The 18,170-nt window shown below is 43.5% G+C and overlaps 1 long non-coding RNA gene across 1 annotated transcript in view; it reads right to left on the reverse strand.

Annotated features, from left to right (window-relative positions):
* Positions 1 to 17,174, reverse strand: part of LOC141768071 (uncharacterized) — a 33,323-nt gene extending 16,149 nt beyond the window's left edge. The window contains exons 1-2 of the long non-coding RNA XR_012593988.1: positions 17,005 to 17,174; positions 4,415 to 4,655 (exon numbers count right to left, since the gene is read on the reverse strand). This is a non-coding gene — a long non-coding RNA (uncharacterized LOC141768071). The remainder of the gene's footprint in view (positions 1 to 4,414; positions 4,656 to 17,004) is intronic.
* Between the last annotated feature and the right edge of the window lie 996 nt (positions 17,175 to 18,170).

The raw sequence follows: 18,170 nt of genomic DNA on the forward strand, positions 1-18,170 counted from the left end.
GCCGTAACTCAAAGAATTTATGTGCTAATAATGACAATTTCACTCACATGTCTAAGAGGACATATAACCTGCAACTTCACTGGTTGGCGGAGGCATTCAACTGCAAGACAGTAGGTAAGTCTAGTTTTATTTTAGCAAACTGTCAGTATTCTAGCTTGCCTTGATTCTGAGCCAGACCAGATATTACAGCGTTGTTTACTTTACTTTTTTCTAACACAAGCTCATGAAAGCCTGCTGCGTGATTCCTGTTTGTTGTTACAGACTGTACTCAGACTATTGCTCTCTTTCCAAGACAAGCAAATTCCTCTTTATTTCTTTTATGTTTTTGTAACTGCACCTTGTTTAAATGGACAGTAAGCTTCAACCTAGTGCTGAAAAAGATAAAAACTGTCAAGTCAAAACTGTCTATGAAATATTATAAATATGGGATCACTAAAGAAAATGATGTGATCCACTCTTTCGGGGAATAATGCTTTGTAACTTGCTATAACGACAACAAAATAAGTGCAAAATGTATTTAGATTTCAACTTAAGTTAATTTTTCCTCTTACAGTCAATCAATTAGCATATTAATATTAGCATTGTTTATTTGCTGATGTTTACAAACTTAGTTTAGCATGTTAGAATGTTAACATGTGAAAATTCAGTACTCACAAAAAACAGCTGAGGCTCATATGAATGTCATTAGCTTAGCAGGTATTTGATCATAGACCAAAGTATTTTACAAATACTTACAAATTAAAAGTTTGACCTGATGGCGGTGCTAGTGAAAAAGTCAGGGGATCACTGAAGTCAGATTCCTCCTCTGGGGACCATGAATGTCTGTGCAAAGTTTCATGGCAATCCATCAAATATTTGTTGACCAACAGACCAATGTGGCTAAAAAGAGTAAAGATTATTCAGACCACAGACCACAACGACGATCAGCAGTTTGTTCGTTTAAGTAAGACAAACTTCTCTCTCCCTGCTTTCAAATTACAGAGTCGACCAAATATAGTACCCATCTGCTGCTAACGGTCACATCTTAATGTCTGTTAAGAATATCAGCCCTATATCAGTGTTTGACACAGTTTGATCTTGAGTTGAATTTAGCAACCGCTCAGGATTATCTGAAAAACGACCCGAGGTGTTCTGTGACCAAGTTCACCGGCTATACAAAAGGTTTCAAGCAGACGATAGTCAGGACCGCTCCTTCCACGACTTGGTTTTCCAGTATTTACTCGCTTCACAGTGACAACTCCAGGCCAACGGTAAGCAGGGATTTGTTTTTCGAAGAGTTGGCCTATTTACGCCAAGAACACAAAAGTCTAAATCTGTTCTTTCAGCGCTTCTCACCGTCGCAGACAGACAGACAAGATTCCAGCACTGGTGCCAGCCACAATACGCGTGTGCATGTACATGTGTGTGAGTGTCTGTGTCAGCATGTGTGCATTTTTGGACAGGAGATGGAGGGTAGTGAGTTCAGAGTGAAGAGAGCGGTTGGGTGAAAGAAAAGAGAGATGAAGCAGATGCTATTTCTCAGTTGGGGCAACGTTAACCCTGGGTGGTGCCAAGAGGCAGCAGCCGTTGGCACGGGACTAACAAATGTGTATGTGTGAGTGTGTGAGTGAGTGTAATTACAAATGGTGTGTGGGGGGGGTTTGTCTTGCATTAGCTGTGCCCTTATAAAGACGGGAGCAGGATATACTGTTCTCATACTGAAATGCCATATTAAACAAACACCAAGCAGTGGGTGGTGAGACAGTGTGTGTGTGTGTGTGTGTGTGTGTGTGTGTGTGTGGAGGGAGATGGTGTCTTTCTCTGTGTGAGGCCTTTACAGGCTTTAGGAGCTGGAAGACCGCAGTCCCATTGATGTAAAAATAGACTGTATATACTTACAGTCTCTATACGCTCTGTGTAGACAGTGAAGAGATTCAAGCCCAATTACCTCCTGTGTGCACAAAGGAGGAGAAGTCCATCTCAACCCAGTCGCCAGAAAAGATGTTGGCATTGTACCGTTTCTGTAAACCACGAGATACGCTGAATGTTTGACGTTTCTGAACCAACAAAAAAAGTTTGTATCACGCTTGCAGAAACGCACAATGCCACGTGATTAACATTGTGAAATGTTTGTTTAGGTTTAGGCAACAAAACTACTTGGTTAAGGTTAGAACAAAGATCATGGTTTGTGTTAAAATAATAACAATGTAACCTAACAACGTAAATAAACAACAACCGCCCTTGACTTTCTTACGTAACGTTACTGCTGCTGCTATGCAAAAGCTAATGGGGATCTAAGTAAACAAACAAACAAACAAACTTAACAAGCGTAAAGTCAAAGTTTACTTTTGGTTTCACGCGTAACACGAACAGCGGTCTCCTGGGTGAAAGCATGGATGTATTAAGAGAACTGGAAACAGCATTTTAGGTGGGTTCCCGTTCATTACTTAAAAAGTTTCTCAGTGGTGCATGAAGCCAAAATGGCTCCATTGCCGAGCGATAAAGCACACGGATCTACCGCATCCATTGAGCCCATTGAGCAGGCGTACTAGTGTTTTCCTTTAACTCCGCCTCCCAGCCCGCGGTCTCGGCTCATTCACATGAACAGAGGAAGGAAAATAACTCTGGATTCGGCTATTAGTGCATTTTACAACTTTTAGGACCTAATGGTTTAAATAAGGGCTATTCAAGTGTCCGTACTGGGAAGTTAATTTACCTAAAAATAAATTGTCGAGTTACAGACGTCCCTTTCCCAATGTAAGTCTATGGGAAAAAGTATTTTTGGGCCCAATGGCATCACTTGACGGACACGGAATCCGTTGTAATTCCACCGTTTGGCCACGACGGAAATTTCCTTCAAAGCCTGGCGCTCTTCCTGGGGGCTTGGGTGAAAGTCTTTGTTCTGTGTGTCGTTCGCTGTACTATACGTCTCTTGCTCTGACCGGATGACCAAAAATGTCAACCTTCAAATCAGTGAGCCTTACTGTAGATGTATGCTGTAACGCTCGGTATTAAACTTTCAGGGTAGTATGATGTGTATCAGTTTCTGCAGCAGCTTAGAGTCAAAATGACCTTTACAAGAGGAAAGCCGGTGCGCTGCTCCTTTTCCTCTTTCCTCCTTCCTTTCCTCACTCCCTCGTCTCCTCTCCTCTGTCTTAAGGTCACAGATCAGCATGTGTGTGGCTCACTCCATCAGCTCCGAGCAGCTGGCACAGGTTGACCCCAGTGGTATGGACCGCTCACACATCACAAACAAACTCACATACAGTTACACAAAGGAGATATCCTAGGAGATATCCTAGGAAACACGCACAGACGTGTGCACGACATGTTTGTTATGTCTGTCTGTGTGGTATTGTGCGGAACAGGCCCCATGCAGAGCGTCTGATACACTTCCACTGTGTGTGTGAACCAAGTAGCTGCGTGGTTCACTGCTCCTCTTTGTAGATGAAGAACATATGGACACTAAATTATTGGGTGGAGAGACTTCTTAAACGTAGCTTCTATTCCACAACTCTCTTGTTTTTTAAGCCACTCTCACGTCCTGCCACATTGGTTTTTGATTACAGCATTACTGATCACTATCATAAGGCACTTTTGGCCTTTAAGGCAGCAGCTGAAATTGGCAGAGGCTGCTCACATTTTAACCCCCTGGACTGGCTTGGCAGCAAAGAAGTGTTTGAAAGTCTTCAAGTACTTTGGCATCACAGGTCAACTCTATCCGCCTGGTGTAAAAGCACATAGATCTGTCTCTGGTTACAGCAGTACACTATGAACGGACACTCATCTACACAGAAAAAGCAGAGGTGGAGAGAGTAGTAGAATATTGTACTCAAGTAAAAGTACTGTTACTTTAAAGACATTTTACTCAAGTAAAAGTACTTGTGATATATCCAACTCTGATATATGATACTATTGTTGGATTAAAAAACATCTTTAGGCTACAAAATAAATTGCATTAAATGTTAATTTATACACAATTGGAACAGCATCAGCAACAAGACTCCTTATGTCCAAACCAACAGACAGACACTCTGCAGTCAGCGCATACAACTGATTATCAATCATATTCAACGGCTTTCCTCAGTATAGCTTCATGAGAATTAACCAGAAAAGAGACAAAACTCAAACAATAAAACAAAAATGATCGGCAATAAATAAAAAGAGCTATATGGACACAACGGTGCCCGAAACATCTTTTTAAATCAACAGTAGAATAAATCATCACACCAAAGGAGACATTGTGGACATGCAAACAATATAAACTCCACAGAGGCTGCAGCCACTAACACACATATGACAGCAAAGTAGAGAGACTGCACAGTTTTACCACATTTCTATGGTTTTTATACATAGCGTAGCATGTACACGCAACTGCGTTGCTAGGCAGCAAAGAAGTTATCATTTGGAGAGTTCAGTGTTTTGTTGTACTCACCAGTCTGAACGACGGCACCCAGCAAGTCTTTAGCACCATGATGTCTTCCGCAATCTGCTCCAGGTCCAACTTTTCTCCTCGTTTATTCTCAAAGCATAACCAGTCCACTGAGCCTCTCTGGTCCCACTGCGCTCCTCAAATTCAAACCGTTTTGAGCTGAATGAGGCTCAACCGTTACATCAGTCTCAAACAGCAGAAAGTCCTCACACACCTCACTGAAGGTAGAAGTTCCTGAAGTCCCCTGGAGGATGTAAGCATTTAGCATGTTAGCATGTTAGCCAGACCCAGCATGCTCCTACTGTACAGGTCACGAACATCATGGGTATGTCACTTTGCGTTCCCTCCGGGTTGATGCATTGAATCAGTCATTAATTAAGATATATGCAACATCTTTATAACTATGCCGAGGTACAATATCGCTAATTATAACCACACTACATATGTGATCCAAGATGATTGTGCTTGAAGTGGCCCCAGCGGCGGCCAGCGAACTCAGCCCGTGAATGTAAACATTTATAACGTATAATTTCTAGAGTGTCACCACCACTCTGGACATGGAGCTGCAGCTTCTTCTCTCTTCTGCAGCTGCTGATTTATTATCTCCTTTCTTCTGTTCCAAGCTCACAGTTTATCAGGACTTTTTCATGTGACTTTTGTTTTTACTGTGTAACGGATGTGACTTGAGACTGCCTTTCATTCTGCCTTTTAATATGCAGTTTAGTTTCACTCTTAAACCTTTGCATTCACACGGTTTCACACTTTTATGTTGTTGATATATGTCATCTCCTGTGCACCACAGTCTACGCTGCACTTGGAGACTAGTCAAGACAAAGTTGTGCTTGGAAGCAAATGAAAAAGCCAAAATATTGCTCTTCCATTTTCAGGGTGCACAGTTTAGTCAGCTTGCTGCTTTTAATGAGGCTGTGGCTAAGCGTATGTGTGGCTGTTGAGTGAGAAAACAACTGAAAGTGTTGGTAAAACAAAATGAAAGAAAGAGTAAACTTCACTCTGGCTTTAAAATAAACCTGAGTGAGCAGCAATGTTTCACTGTGTAGTTTCTGACCATACAGCCGTTTTCTGTGACTGGAACTATCTTCACTTTATTCTCACAGAGAGACACAATGCAAGAGAGAATGAGAGAGCAAGATTGGCTAGGTCTTAACATAGTGGTGTGTACGCATGCATGCATGTGTGTGTGTATGTGTGTCGGGATCGTTGCAGATGTAGGGCTGGCCGTGTGCCAGCAGCAGGGATCTCTGGGAGCAGACCCAGGCATGATGTCATTACCAGTCAGACCAAGGAGCCGCAGTAATCTGTGACATTGTGTCTTCGAAGGAGAGAGCCAAGCACCCAGAGTGTGCGTGTGTGCGTGCGTGTGTGCGTGTGTGTGTGTGTGTGTGTGTGTGTGTGGTAAAGGACATGGTTATTGTCAGTCGCAGTCCTCCTTCATACTCCCTCTGGTCATCAAAAGATGACCAGAGGTTCAAGTGTGTGCGAGCGTTTATGTGTCTTATGGAGGTGAAATACGAGACTGTCTTTGCTGTTTTCTATTTCAGGTTCACGACTTTAGCGGGACAGATAGACGTCTGACGGGGGTGACATTTCTCGGTGGCCACTTGAGTTTTACAGCTGATGTGATTTGGATCTTAGAGAAGGAGGAGAGGCAGTGGCAGTCTGGCGGTCTAATCCAATTGGTCTTTTTTATAGAATGGAAACGACAAAACTCACCATGACAATTTTTCCCTTTTCTCATTCACTTCAGACTGCCGTTCCTCTGAGATGTATGCTTTCCATGTTATATTTGTTTATGCTTGGCTCGTGAGGGAAGGGGGGGAGGCAGAGAGAGGAATCATTGAAGTGCTCGCCAGTGTTTATGTTTGTGTCTGGGTTTCCCTCTCTCTCTTTTCCCTCATATCCACAACAGCAAGCAGCTTCAGTTTCTCTCTCTCCATCTTTTCCCCTCTCTCCCCCCCTCCCACGCTCTAGTACAATTCAAGCCCAAACCGAACCCGTCCTCCCTTCACTTTCCCTCCACCCTGCTGTCTCTCTATACACCTGCCAACCTTTACTCTCCCGCCTGTGTTTGTGCTCCAGTCTGGCTCTTGGCGTGGTCCGACCGTCTGGACGCTGAGGGAGAAGGAAAACCCGTCAGGTGGAGCGCAGCTGGGAGGAGCCGGGAAGAAAGAGCGCCTGTGGTGGGCAGTACGAAGCTTCAGGGTTTTCCATCGGAACGCCGAAAACCCAGACGTCTGAGCAAGCTTTATCAGGAAAGGAGTTTGCTCCAAATGCACACACTGTGCAACAACACGCCGAATATTACGGAGGAGGAGTGTGTAGTGGAAATTTTAACAGCCTGGTTGACTCATGCTAACTCTTTCTTTCTTTTTCTCTCTGTCTGTCTGTCTGTCTGTCTGTCTGTGTTCATGTGATTGTGACTAAATTGAATAGGCACTTCAGGTTTCACGTGTCAGCAGGGAGCTCTGTTTTCAGAAGGTCGGTTTCAGATGACGACCCATTCCCCCCGTCTACGTCTCTTTCTACCCAAACACATTAGCACTCACACTGCTGCTCCAATGAGCCCTCTGACCTCGAAATATGAGGTTCACCCCACACTGCCTTTAACTCATTTCACCTCATTTTAGAGGTTCAGAGGTACCCCCAGGCCTTAAGACTGACACATACAACACCACTAAGCTGCCTGTCACCACCTAGCTCTGCAGGAGTGAGCAAAAAATGACATACCGGTATGTTGAAAAATGTCATGCTATATATATAAAAAATTAAATATATGGTCGGACATATACACATTATGAATATTTGCAATATCAAGATCATTGAAATATTGTAATTGCTGCATCCGTTTGAAGCTTTTTCCGGATGTACGTTGTTTTTGTTCTGAGTTACCACAAAAAAACGCAGCGTCATTTCCAAATCTTCTCAAGCAAATGTCGTAAGCTGGTGCCCACGCATTCAGTAAGGGAACAGCGCTGTTTTCCCAGAAGACAAACAAACAGTCAAAAAATGGCTGGTTGTTGTTACCACAGGGCCACAAGGCTTGAGCTGATTGTTACTGGCAGTCAAAGGGGCAGTATACTTTCAGTATGACTCCTCCTCTTCTAACTGCCGTCCCAACCCTCAGTGGTTCTGTTTGTTTTTATCTCCTTAAGTGTAGTTGCTCTACATAATTTCCCCGTTGCATCTTTAAATATCAGGCAACACACTCATTATATTAAAGCTTCTCAGGGTGGTTATGGTTTACCTGAGATTACAGTAACTGTTTTTCTGAATGAGAATCATTTTTTTAAATTTCCTCTAACCCTCTGGCTCTTTCTCACTGGGAGTTTTGCTGTAGTTTACTATTGAGAAAGTGTAAACATGAGGAGAAATCTTTGACCTTTGGGTTTGCACTTTCTGTCCACCTCTGCACCAGCTCCATCTGCTGAAGCTCACCTCGTGCATTCATCTGTATCTCCTCTAACCCACCACACGTCTTCGGATCAGACTGAGAGGGATTCCCAGCTAGTTCACGGTTAGTTAACACCCCCCCTCTCGTGCATCGCTGTCACCTCCCACCTCCCCTGTGGTTACTCCTGCCTACACTGTGGTGAGCCTGTCAGTGCTCATGAGTCAGTAAAGCGCCGCTATGGTAGAGGAGAGACATGCTGTGGTTAGCTGATCTTTATGGTGTCTCCGATTAGAATCCATGAGAAGGAGACCCCATGATGCCTCACTCGTAACCACACAGGGACACACTAGTATGCAAAATGTGTGTCTCTCATTTATGCAGAAATGAAACCAAGTGAAATGTTTGATTTAGCAACTATAACATATTTATCATCATTTTGCACTAGGTGTAATGTTGTGATACTATAACTAGTAGCAATACACTGGTTATTAGATGAAGACAAAGCTGACTTATGATTCTGGGTAAGAATATTAGTTGTAGCTACAGGTTGCAAATGTAAGCATGGTAGGTCAAAGTTAAACCCAGAAGTTGTTCTGTAAACTCATACACGTCTATAAGGGACAATTTGGATAATAATTTTACCATTTTCTTTTTTTTTTTTCTTTCAAATAAGTTTGTCTAACCTGGGGTTTGTTTACTAGCAGCTCAGCGAGGCTGTACTTTGAGCAAAATGCTAACGTCAGCATGCTAACATGCTCGCAATGAAAATACTAACATGCTGATGTTTAGCATGTACGATGCGATGCGATACGATGCAATACGATGTGATGCGATACGATACGATACGATGCAATGCGATGCGATGCGATAAGATGCACTTTATTGTCCTCTTGGGGACATTTGTCTTGGACTCAAGTGCTGCACAAGATCAGCTGCCTCCACAGCAGCATCAATAAATAAAAACATTAAAAACAAACAACAATCAACATGTAAACAGAGAAATACATACCAATGTAAACCACAAACAACATATATTGCACATTACCCATATTACACAGGATCTGCATAAAACAGCATAAATAAGAGATAAAGATAAGAATACCATGACGCTATTGCACAACCCTACAGGTATAGTAGTAATAATAAGGTATGATTTACCAAGTTCACTACCATAGTCATAATCATAATTAGCACTAAACACAAAGTACTGTTGAGGCTGATGGGAAAGTCATTAGTTTTGCGAGTAAAACGTCATAAACGAAAGTATTGGACAATCAAAACATTTCACTCAAAATCACAAACGTGAACTTCATGGAGGCACTAAAAGTCAAGTCAGGGGATCACCAAAGCTCGTAGGCTTCATCTTTTTGGATCCAGGAATATCTGCACAATATTTCATGGCAATCCATCCAATAGTTGTGTAGATATTTCAGTCCAGACCAAAGTGATGGACAGACCGAGTGACAGACCAACACGCTGCTCGCGAGGCTAAAAACTGTCCGCTGGTGTCACAGCTTGTATTTGTTGATCCGTCTCCAGCAATGTTGTTGTGTTCTCAGATCTCAGCAATTAAAGTTAAAGGATCTGTGATTTGGTGTGAATATTTCTTCATTTACAGCAGATAGAAACATTGAATCAGAGGCCTATTTTTGCGCTGAGGTCCACTATTCTTCGACAGCTGAGCGCTCATCGCATGAAACATTTATCGAAACCCCTCTAACCTTTCACAAGTTTGAATGTCATTATGTGGAGCTTTATTCTAAAAGGTAAGAGAGTGTGGGAGAGGGGATCCCATCGGTGAGACACGACCCAGCAGAGTGTCACAGATGCACAGCGGAGCGGTACACGGACCCCACGCAGTGCGGGGGCGGCGGACCGCTGCTTGTCACACTCTCAGCTGTGCAAGGGGGGGATTCTGAAACTGCAGGGGGGGAAAGGAAAACCCTTGTTTCAAAGTGTGTGTGTGTGTGTGTGTGAGCGAGCAACGGCAGTTGACAACGGAGCTGAGGTCGCAGGTACACGGTCTTTATAACGCCCACACATCCTTCTTTTTAATCTGCCTCTCTTTTCTAGCTGCACTTACAATCAGATACTATTAGAGATGCATCCATCAAACATGATCTTTCAAATGAAAGACACCATTGATCATGTGGAGCAAGATGAATGACGGGGTTTCAGGGGGCAATTTTACTAGTTTTCAGTTCCCATCCAGCAACATTTACTGGTGCAAGGATATGAATAGGACCCCGAAACAGCTTCCCAACAATAAACAAAGCAAGCTGTGCAAATCCAGATGCACTACTGAACCCAGTTCTCTTGGCAAAATTGATTAGATCACGAACAGTGGGCAACTCTGTGGTCTGAGAAGTGAAGCCGATGCGGAAGTGCCTCAAACTCTCCTTCTTTCTAACAGCCAGCAGGGGGCGACTCCTCTGGTTGCTAAAAGAAGTCTGATTGTATAGAAGTCTATGAGAAAATGAGCCTACTTCTCACTTGATTTATTACCTCAGTAAACATTGTAAACATGAGTTTATGGTCTCAATCGCTAGTTTCAAGTCCTCTTCAATACATCATGATGTTCATTTAGTAAATGATGGTCCCATTTAGAGTCAAATAGACCATATAGCAGGGGATGCTTGTGAATGACAGGTCGCTACCATGGCGTTGTCCGTGTTTTCGTCTTACAACTTTATCCTTTCACAGTGTGTTTTCAGTTCATGAAAGTTAATATCAAATATTTTTGGTTGCCTCAAAATGTCTTATTCAGCGTGCGGTTGTACTTAGACCCTCTTGTGTCACTTCTGGTTCCAAAAAAACAAGATGGTGAAGGCCAAAATGGCTTCAAAACGGCAGTCCACAAACCAATGGGTGACGCTACGGTGACTACGTCCACTTCTTATATACAGACTCTGGTCACGAAGGGCGATTTCACTCTTATGTGAGGAGATAACCTTACTGGAAGTCACAGATTCCTATGAATCACCATGAGTTCAATCAGACATCCAGGCTAGCACAACAGGACACAGGGCCACTTAGCGAGGTGGTGACATGGTGCCGTACTTTAGCTTGTGGAGGGTATGGTGGAGCCTTAGCATGAGGCTGTGAAGGTGCTGTTGTTCTCAGCGAGCGGGTGTCCTGGTTGATAATTAGGTCAGCACAGCCCTCCTGGGAGGAGAGGGCAGAGGGGACACTGTAGAAACCCCTGAGCCCCATCACAGCCAGATGAAAAGAAAACACTCCCAGTACAGGTTCCACATGTCAGGGCGAAAGGGTGAAAATGTGTTTTAGATTTTCCTCCTTCCCTCTACTCTCTGGTCCCGTTTGATTGTGAGCTGGGAGGGAGGAACCTCCTTAGAGCTCTTATAACACCTCTCTGCCCCGGCGTTTCGGTTTGTTGTGTGTGTGCGTACTGTGATGTGGTCCAGCATATCTGTTTCTTCCTTCCTTTGGGTTTTAGCTAATCCACTTCTCCAGGCTTCCTTCCCAGAACAGTGAGACCTTTTCTAAAGAAAACAGGCCAGAGCAGCACCTTGGAAATCCCTCCACCTCTCTCATTAAAGATGAGGATGAAGACGAAGTTGATTTTCCTGATTCAATTTAAGCCCGTGAAACTGGACCTCAGCCACGTCGCTCCGAGAGACGGATGAAAGAGAGACAGCTGGAGAGAGGGGGGGACACTTAAAGAGCAAAGATGAATCTGTTATATCACTTCTCTTCAGGTCTGACTGCAGGATCTGAAATCCTTCTGTTTAAAGTTCTGCAAACTTAAAATTAAAATTCCTTTTTGCAAAAAAATCTGCTTGGTGTTTGTTTAGACTTCTGTACTTATTTGGTCAATAAATTGTAATTGCCAAAGAGAAAAAAAAAATGTTGTTAAGCAATGTGGCGCTAAACAGAGCCACACAACCTCTCCACCATATAGATGTGAGGGGTGTATACGAAGCTAGTTTGATATAGCCAGGCTAAAATTGATACAGCATATTTAAACGTCAACATACTCAAGGATTGCATTTAGATCTGTCACTGCACCATAATAAGAGATATGTGGAAAACACTTTAGTTTTTGGCAAAATCAAAAGTGAATTTAATTTTTATCTGTGTTGAAACCATAAAAATAGAATATAGGAGTAGAACAGACATTTTTATGTGTACCTTTGCCATAGCAACCGTTGTATTGAGCTGACCTCTGCATAAACTGAGCCAACTGAGCCAACTTACGGCAAGTCACAGACTCACTGAATGGCGACGGCCAAAAACCAAGAGGGAGACGGCTAAAATGATGAACTCAAGGCTTCAAAAACAAGCCCCCAGGAAGAGCAATTTTCGTAGTGGCCAAACAGCGGTACTACAACTTCTGTGTCCGTCACGTGATGTCATTGGGCCCAAAAAGACTTTTTCCCCATAAATTTTTTTAGGTAAATCAATTTCCCACTATGAACACTTGAATAACCCTTATTTAAATCATTAGGTCCTAAAAGTTGTAAAATGCACAAATCCAGAGTTATTTCTCGTCCTCCGTTCATGTGAATGAGATCCAGACCAAGGCTGGAGCGAGGGCTGGGAGGCGGGGCTAAAGGAAACGCTACCGCGCCTGCTCCATGGGCCCAAAGGCTGCGGAAGATCGGCGGATGAGCCGGGTACTTTATCACTGGGTAGTTTTGGCTTCATGCGCCACTGAGCAACTCTGATCGGAATGAAGGGGTGTCCGCCTGTAACGCTGTATCCAGTTCTCTTCATACATTCATGTTCAAAACTTCAGTCCACAAAGCTTTGTTGACGTCACAGTGACAACGTCCACTTCCTATATATACAGTCTATGATTCCAATCCACCACGAAGGGTGACAATTCCTCTCCTAGCAAAGCCGGCTCTCGGATGTCAGTCAGCCTCTCTCGTGGGAAACGGACACCCGGAGGCTTTTTCACTCCGTCCAAAAAAGGTTTTATCCTATTTTGAAAAATATGCACGATAGCTGCAGTATCATCATAGTTCATATTTCCTCACATGATCAAAATTGAGTTCCACATTAAGTTGATAAATCATGAGCAAATGTGATGAGATTTACTGGTATTTAGAGAGAGAGAGAGAGACACTGCTTGAATGTTTGTGGTTTGCATCCTGCACATGCATGCGTCCGCCCGTGCGCATGTGCAGACATGTGTGCATGTGGTTGTGTACAACATAATGACCCACCAGCAGAATTGCACGTCAGGCAAATGACAGACCTGCAGAGATAAAGACTGTTCTTATGTTCATGTAATTCAAACAATAATCTGCCGTGGACTCGCTGATCCCGCCGGGCTGGGGATCTTCTCTGTAATCACGTTTGCACAGAAGAGAAGAGCAACATATCCCGTCTTCTACCAGGCCCTGATCTTTTTATAGCCTCCATTAATGATGCTTAAAACCCTTAATAACAGGAATTCTCAATGTAATGTATAAAATGTATTACACCAGGGCTTATTTAAACATCTTAGTATTGTTGTCATGTGGCCAGGCTGTATTTTACATGCTCATTCTGTAGGCCTATAAACCAACCGAGTCATCTCTACAAGAACCGAGCGTGTACGATGTTAACCTCTTCCTCTGGGACACAAGTGTGAATGTCAGCTCTGTGGACAGCGGTGTATTTGTCTCTGTCAGCGGCCCCTTCAGCGCCAGCAAGGATCAAAAAACGGTGGAATAACCAATCCAGGAAACCAAACATGCTCAAACTGACCGACGTCTACAGTTTAGGCTGGCAGGAGAAGTGAATGAAAATGTTTTAGTGAGATCTTTACATCCTGCATTGGAAATAGTTTTAAACAAGGAGAAATGGGGATTGGAGAGAAAAAAAGACAACTTCTCCTGAAAATATTAGTAATATGGATGACTGTACAGAATACCTGCTGTTGTGAGCTTCTAGTGAATTACTGTCAGCGGGGTTTGCTTACTGGAAGGGTGTGTGGGTCGGACCGCTTCACACACCAAAACCAGTGAATCCATCCATTGAATTATTCAGTGTGTAAGCTAGACAATAGAATGTAAAAGTACAACTGAATTGTTCAGAGTGGGAGTCAAAGTGCCAGTGTAAATGCGCTGGATGGCGGCTGGTGGTTCCCCTCACAAGAGGGAACTAACTGGGGGTATTCAAAGCAGAGCGAGAGTGTGTTTTCACAACTCAAACCTGAGACGTTTTTTTTCTTCTCATCTCACACTACCAGCTGTGTTTTTGTTGTCTTTCCCTCATTTTCTGTCTCTCTTTTCATTTCAGAAGAAGTGCTGACAGGGCCTTTCAAACACTGCAGAAACTTCTCTTTCTTCAGACTCTTTGACTATTGTTCCCTTTGAGTTGAACTGGCAAAAAGCCTTTATGTCCAATACATGCATGAACCATATTTAAGACCTAAAACACTCTGGTTTGGTATTGTGTGTATCTAACGTCATGTCCGATAAACAATGTGTGGCTAATTGAGCTAAATGTATTGAGCAGATGTGTCCACGCTGGATCAAAACCTGCACTCAACTGCTGCATATCTGTTTGACAAATCATCCCCGCCCCCACCCTCTAAACTCTGGACCTCTCCATACCCCCTCCTTCAGCCTCTCTGGGGAGCCACTACAGGCAGCCTGGCTCCACTGTTCTGCACCGAGAGCCAGGGGGTCTCCATGGAGGGCATACCCAAACCGTGAGTCCCTACTGGGGGGCGCAGGGAGTCTCATCGCCCTGGAATCACAGTGCAGGCGGGGGGGATCACGTGTGGTCATAAACACGTTGCGAGCACAGTTTATGAGTCACAGTAAATCCCTGATCTTGGCTGACATTCTGTGGTGTTTGGTGGACATTTAGGCAGGAAAGTTATTGTGGAGAGGAGGAGGGAAAGGTCTCACTTATTATCTATCTCTGTCTCTTATAAATCTCTACATAAACATGACCTGCAGCAATAAGCACCTCACCTGAATTTAGAAGGAAATGAGTTATAGAAAGAAGGTTGAAGTTGTAGTACTGTGACTTACTGTACAGCTATTAACATCGCTAAGGCTGCCAAAACCTAATTTCACGCTACGTATATACATGTTACTCTGAATCCATCTCTATGAAACCCCTCACCACCCCAATATTCCCAGTTTCCCTTAAGTAGCTTTGAAATTAGATAAAATATTTTCTTCCACGCTATCTCTGTTATATCTTCTGGTACTTAATTGAAGCCACAGGAGGCTACTGTATATCAGAGTTGTAATGAGTGAAATGTTCACTTTTTTTATGGCTGCAGCATTAAATGAAATGGAAAATTAGATGTTTTATGCAACATTTTATAGACACTTCAGCTCCAGCCAAGCACACTTTTACATTCTAAAGTTATCCGATTTCAACACGTTCTCACTCCCAACTCGTCAAATACCACCACCTGGTCAGTGGCTCTACTCTTCAAACTATGGTAAATGGTAAATTACATTTATATAGCACCTTTCTTGTATTACAACCACTCAAAATGCTTTACACTACTCATACACTGATGGCAGAGGCTGCAATGCAAGGTGCCAACCTGCCCATCAGGATCTTATCTAAATACTCATTCACATACTGATGGCACAGCCTTCGGGAGCAGTTTGGGGTTAAGTATCTTGCTCAAGGACACTTCGACATGTGGACTGGAGGAGCTGGGGATCAAACCGACCTTCCGATTGGTGGATGACCCGCTCTATTTCTGAGCCACAGCCGCCCTATGATGCTCAACGTACCCCTAGCGTCAGTTTTGGACATGTCATGGACAGCGTGTCAGTTTCCACTCGTTACATGCATATAGGGTGACCAGGTGTCCCACTTTACGAGGGGCTGCACAGCATTTTTATCCCTTGTCCCACGTCCCACATATTGAGATGATGTCCCACATTTTCATTGGCTCTAGTTTTCAAAAGTTAAACCGCTGCTGGACAGACGTTTTTTTTCAAATCTGGCTTTTATCCAATGGCTGTGAAGAAAGCAGGGAAGGCTGTCATCACGGCGCTGTGTTTGCTGTCAAACTGTGGACACGTGGGTCAAGTGCAGGTTAACATTTCACCGTCTTTGCAACGCTTTGCACAACGGGAGAAAATTGCAAAGCTCTGCAGATTTAAGCAGAATATGATGGAAACTAACGCAAAGAAAATGAAGAGCAACTACAACAAAGACTGTGAAGCTACTTATAAGTAAGTTGGTGGAAGGCGATTCTCACACGGGGGGGATACGACATGAAGCGACACAGTTCATGTGAGTCTCATAAGATACATTTAGCTCAAAAAGAGTTGTGCCGATCTAGGGTTGCATTCTGGCAAAGCACAGAGATGTTACAAGATAAGGGGCAGAATAAAAATGTTTATTATTTAAGTAAGAGACAACCTCTCAGCCTTGGTAACGTGTCCCACATTGTCCCACACAAACATACTCTTTGACCCACATTTGGTCTGTTGGGATCCTACATGCATAGTGTTATTTTAAAATAAACTTCCAACGTAGGTTTACTTACACAGCAGAGGGGTTAGGTTTAGGAAAAGAATGTGGTTTGGGTTAAATAATATGTTTGTTATGTAAAATAGGTCTGTTTGTTACGTAACTGGTGTTAGTAAGGTACGGAAGTTATAAAACTACATAAGTCAACGTTGACTTGGTTTCACACGGGATCAAAGCGGCGGTAGATGAAAGTCCTGTGTTTGTTTGACACATTCAACCTCCCACCCCACCGCGCTACGCAGACATTCTCTCTCTCTTTATACTACATCCGTTGCCCTGAGCGTCTAATAATGACTTGGATGGGTTTACATTGGAGTTAGTTGAAAGCCTGGTGCGTCTCAACAGACACATTGATATCAGACGCCAAGGGGCACTGACTAAGTGGTGGCATTTAACAAGTTGGGAGTGAGAACGGGTTGGATTTCAACGCTTACATTATACTTCAATTGACATTTCAACTATTTTTAGCCATGCTAGCTGCATGGCGCTTAGGCATGGCAATCTGTCCGTCTGTCCACCACTTTGATCCACACTGAACTGTTTGATGGAATGGCACAAAAATATGGTACAGATATCCACAGACAATGACTCCTATAATGACTTTGGTGATCCCGACTTTTCTTATAGCACCATCATGTATCAAACTGGTGCCTACAGACAAAGGACCCAAATGCAAGACTCGACACACTGACAGGTAATGAATAAAAAGTCTTACTAGATGGCAGGCTTCGGTACACAGGAATCAGTCCAAAAACAGGCCAAGGAATCCAGACACACTGGGCAAGATCTGAGTAAAGGTAACTGAAGATTGGTCCGAAAAACACAAGGAACTTACGGCTGGAAAGCTCACTGAAACAGATAAGACGAACTAGCACAGACACAGGAGAGCACACAGACCAACAATGAGAGGAGGGTGATAACGAGGGACAGGTGACAGCGAGGCTAACGAGGGACAGGTGACAGCGAGGCTAACGAGGGACAGGTGACAGCGGGGCTAACGAGGGACAGGTGAAAACAATCAGGACGGAGAGGACAATCACTCAGGGGCAGGAAGTGAAACATTTCAAACAAGAAACAAAGGTGAGTATACCAAAATAAAACAGGAAATGATAACTGAAAACTGGTAACAAGGAAAACAGAACCTTAGAGGACACCATAAGGTTGACATTTTTGGGTTTGAGTAAAATGTCTCAACATCTAACGCCATCATCAGGTCCCATAATTTGTCCTTTTGTTTATGACCAAATACCTGCAAAACCGATGACATTCCCATCAGCCTCCGCTGTACTTTGTGTTTAATGTTAATTAGCGTATATTAGCATTTAGGTCAAAGCACTGCTGTGCCTTTAATAAAAAACCTCACAGAGCTGCTAGCATGTCTGTAGACGTTCATCTTGTTTACTCTTCAAACACTTCAAACACTTTCAATGCTTTAACTTCAGTCTACACTGTAGTTCCCAAACCCCAACATTTCATATTCAACCAATTAACATTTTACATAATTTTAACTTGTTTAGTTTACAGTGTTTCCCTGCAACTTTCAGCATAAACGAGCACGAGGAGGGAGGAGGCATGCCCGAGGAGCTATAAGCGAGGGTACACCAGTGTATCCTTTGCGGAGGTCTTTTCGGCACCCGTGATGTATAAAAGAGGCGTGGCAATGGACAGCTGATGCAGCTGTGCCACACGTCATATTTAATTGACGTTGCCTTAAAATGACGGCTCCGAGGCGAGGATGTCTCACTTTGTAAAATGCATATTGCCTCGACATCCTCTCTCGTCGCGTCTCTTCCTCGCATCTTTTGCTCTCATCTTCCGTGGGCGGGACTTAGATGCAAGGAGAGGAGGTGAGGAAAGGAATCGAGGATGTACAAACTGGGA

Source organism: Sebastes fasciatus, chromosome 5 (genome assembly GCF_043250625.1).
Source record: "Sebastes fasciatus isolate fSebFas1 chromosome 5, fSebFas1.pri, whole genome shotgun sequence".
In the NCBI taxonomy this organism is placed as follows: Eukaryota; Metazoa; Chordata; class Actinopteri; order Perciformes; family Sebastidae; genus Sebastes; species Sebastes fasciatus.